This window comes from Octopus bimaculoides, chromosome 1 (assembly GCF_001194135.2).
Source record: "Octopus bimaculoides isolate UCB-OBI-ISO-001 chromosome 1, ASM119413v2, whole genome shotgun sequence".
In the NCBI taxonomy this organism is placed as follows: Eukaryota; Metazoa; Mollusca; class Cephalopoda; order Octopoda; family Octopodidae; genus Octopus; species Octopus bimaculoides.
In genome coordinates, this window is record NC_068981.1 from 85,177,831 (window position 1) to 85,182,503 (window position 4,673).

Genomic DNA, 4,673 nt, shown 5'->3' on the forward strand with positions numbered 1-4,673 from the left:
GAAGCAGCTAATTCGCGTACTCCTCGTGGAAAGTAGTACGTAGGGTGGTGTCATCGGCATATCGTCCTGATCCGTTTGCCACCGATTGGTGCATCACTGGCATGCTTTTACAGAACTATTCTCACTGATCACCATTTCCCTATAAAAACTGTACTAATCCGATGGTAAGATGCAAATTTGTTTGGTACCTTTGCCTATGTCAAACTAGTTGCATTTACCGCTCTCTGTGTTGACTATAGCCTGCTGTTCTGAATAAAGTGTAATGTTCAGATTATTTTGCCTATTTTTCAAGCCCATATTGCGTAGAGATTTTGACAGCGTTGTTGATACTGTCAAATGCCTTCCCGTAATCAGTGAAAGAGGTACGTCTTCAATTGTTTACTATGTTCCTTCACCGTGATCCAACAGATATTCGTTATCTTGTTTTTCGTACACCACTCCTTGCAAACTCCGGCTTTTTCTCTGTGAATCTCAATTCATATCAGTGGATTTACTCGTTACAAGTTGATGCGTGGCAATGCCTTACTAACACCGTAGATGAGGGTGATTGCTTGGCTGTTCTTATACTCTCAAGTTTGCCTTTTCTCGGAAAGGTGATTTACACGGAGCAAGATATGAACAATCAATCTGCCACATTTTGAGACGCCATATTTCAAGAACGATGACAGAAATGCATCTCTCTTCCCCATCGTTGTGTAGCATCTCGTTTGATATATCATCTGAGCCTTGCAAGTTTTACATCCTTTAGGGCCTTTCTCACATTTTCAATCACGATATCTGTCACATCATCGTACTCGCTGGTGGCGAACTGGTCAAACACTCTATTGCCTTCTACGTACAGTTCTTGCTATATTTACATGGTTACGGTCAGCAAAAGAGTTGTCTCACAGTATATCACACAGGAGTGTGAACTTCCAGGCTAGCTGTTTCAATGTTTGGTACAAATTTTCGATTTGTTCATCAAGCTGGCTTGTTCTAAATAGTGACACCTCATTCTAATGTACCACTAAAACAAACTCAATAATTTACATGTGTTAATACTGTTTGGTTTAGACATTGGTTGGTTTCCGTCCTTCTTTTCCTTAAAAATATACTATCTTCAACAATCAGAATTTTAAAGATAGGCGATACAGTATTAGAATGTTGAAATACATATTTCACATATTTTATCTTTGACTAGCAACAATAAACATTTGATCCAAACAATTCTTAACATTGCCTTAAAACATAGCTAGCATTGCTCTGGTTCAAAAGGGACTGATATTTTATACAGATTATTTTACTTCATTTTCTATATTTTGGTTGGTATAAATATTCTTTAGTTAAGAAATTTTCACTTCCAAACGGATTTTCTATCAATCTGATGTTTTCTATTAATCTAGACGTTACAAAATATTTTCAATAGCTGCAATGTTTTGCCCACTTCGTATTGTCTTCAGTTTCCAATCATTAGTTTAGGATGTTTATTACGAACATTTAAAATTGCTTTGCTAAATGCCCTAGTTAACACTAATCCGTCTATCAGTAAAATCCACGCAACAAATACAAAACTATATTATTTAAACAAAGGAAGTATCTAACAATACAAAACATCCCCTCCGACACTGAATAATAACTCTTTCGAATTTTGGCAGTCTCATGTGGAAGGAGAAATCGATTACATTGACCCAAGTGATCAACTAGTATTAAATTGTCGGCCTAACGAGGCGGAAGAAATACTGCCAGGCATTGAGACATTGTCAGTTCACCACCTTACATTGATTAATAATTAAGATACTGTATGTAAGTGCTACTCCGACGTAAAGGCAGTGAATTGGTGATATGTTTAGGGTGTCGGTAGTATTAGTTTCAGTGTGTTCTTTACATTCTGAGTTTAAATACCGCGGGTGGGGGCACGTTTGCTTTTCATTCGACCGGGCTTAATGAAATAAGCTACGAGTCAATCACTGTAGTTGATATTTCAAATAATACAGACTACCCAAAATTATTGGCTTTGTTCTTAAATTAGAAACAATCATTTCTACGTTGTATAATTATTTAAACCTTGCCGCGCTAATTCTAGTTGATAAGTATGGTATCATCTTTCGCGTTGAGGTCGTACATGATTTAGGAACGCAAAAAGGATAGCAATTCCATCTATATTTTTTTCTCCTGTATGCTAAACAAGATTACACATTTGAAAATGAGTACTATTTCCATTTTAAAGTACTAGTTTGGATATGTGTGTGAGGGAATGTCTTTGTGTTTGTCTCGACACCGCTTGACAAATGGTGTTGGTTTTTTTACATCCCAGTAAGCTAGAGGTTCACCAAAAGAAACTGATATAATAAGTGTAAGACTTTATCAAAAAGTAAGTACTGGGATCGATTTGGTCGACTAAACCAGTCTGGCCGTTGCCCCCAGAATGGCCGCAGTCAAACAACTGAAACAACTAATATATAAAATAAAAGGCGATATCATAAGCATGTATGTGTATATATATGTTTGTATGTGTAGACATCTATGTATGTATGTATGTATGTATGCATGTATATATATATATATATATATATATATATGGCATGAAAGTATAAAGAGACTTAAAGAATGTCAAGCGCTTATAATCTGGGATCTGTGTAGGATCATTCTTTGGCGTAGACTGATTTTTGGTTTAGCCTATGTATTGGTCTCGACACGTTAATACATGTATTAGGTTTTTCGAAGCGCATGAACAACTTCCATTCCTCGACATCCTCATTAAGAGATCCAACAACAAAATAGAAACAGATATATACTATTAGCGCACGGGCTCCAAGCAATATCTACTGTTCAACTCATGCCACCTCAGACACACTAGAATGAATATCCCCTTCAACCTGGTAAAAAGTATTTGTGCTATAGTTTCTAATACAAACACCAGGGATACACGACTACATGAACTAAAGTATACACTCACCAGAAACTATTCACCATCACTAATTGATATAGGCTTTCGACATCCACGAACTTAGATATCCCAAAGTAGAGAAGGATTTACAGCCAAAAGCCCTACCATACATCTCCACACAAACCCCTCAACAATGAAGTCTTCGACACCATCCTCCAGAACATTCCTCTACTAAGAAGGGGCCACAGAATGAATTTAATCCTCCAAACGCACACCATCAAAATGAGCAAAAGACAACTCAAGTCTATGAAAAGTCTCCTTACACAAGCCCAAGTACCCTTGGCAACAACACTGAAAACGTCAGTAAAATAGCGGAAGACCTAACTGTGGTATATGCGTCAACATAATTGAAGAATCAGAGTTCTCCTTCAAACAAGGTCAAAGTTTTACAGTGAAAAACAACTTCACATGTGCTTCGGAAAACCTATTATATGTATTAACGTATCAAGGCCAATACATAGGCCAAACCAAAAGCAGTTTACGCCAAAAAATGACCCTACACAGATCCCAGATTAAAATTCTGGAAAAATAGCATTCAGCGAATACATCGACATTTGCACCACTAACAAACAGCCCAACTTCAGAATTTCTCCCCTCACAAAAGTAAAAGAGAGAGACAGATAGAAAAAAGGAAAATGTTCCAAGTATTTGAAAACTATGGAAATATTTTTAAAAAACTTCATTTAATGTTTCCAGTTTAATTGTTTTTCATGCTTTAGGCTAAGTTCAAGAAGTCGCAAAGACTGAAATCGGTACTAAAATGTTCTTCATGATAAAATTATTTTAGCATTTTCTATTTTGTCCAATTTTCCTTATCGTGTGTTACGTTTCAACCTTCTACATATATATATATATTTGTGTGCGTGTGTGTGTACGTAAGTGTATGTATATATCTATGTACGTATGTGTATGCATATATATATATGTACGTATGTATATGTATATATATGTACGTTTGTGTTTGTAATACATATATATATTTACGTATGTGTATGTATGTATGTGTGTATATATATATGTATATATGCGTATATATGTATATATATATGTATGTGTATATATATATGTATGTATGTGTAGATATATATGTATGTATATGTGTGTATATATATATTTGTGTATATGTATGTGTGTATATTCATATATGTATATATATGCGTATATGTATGAGTGTATCTATACTGGAGAAAGCTGCTTATTAATTAGGTATGTAACAATTATTAAAAGTACTACGAGAAAGCAATTATTAAAGGGTTGATTGTCTGGAAATAATTTTATAAATTCATGTTCTAAAAATTTGCTATAATTTCGATTTCTCAAGTTTATTGAGTTTTTTAACTTCAGTTTCTCGCAAATTTAAATATTCACTCCGTCCAATTAATCGCAAATTTAAATATTTATTGCATTCACTGCGGAGTATTCCATCTTCATTTTCAACGTCTTTCACTTTCTCTTTTAAATTTTTAATTCGCTATTAATGTATACGTAATGTAAAAAACATTATTTATTGAATGAATTTTTTTTAATTTCATGTTGCTTTGAGGGGAAGGTAAAACTTGACAAACTGCTTCTCCCTCTGTTGTTGGACTACCATGATGTTTCTTTAAAAAAGAGAGATTATGACAGTGCTAAAATAACGAAAGGAATATTTACTAAGCAAGTAAGCACTATTATACAAAGAAATAATTAGACGTAAAATATAAAAATTATTAGAAATAGGAATCAAATGTGAAAGTATTATCAAGGG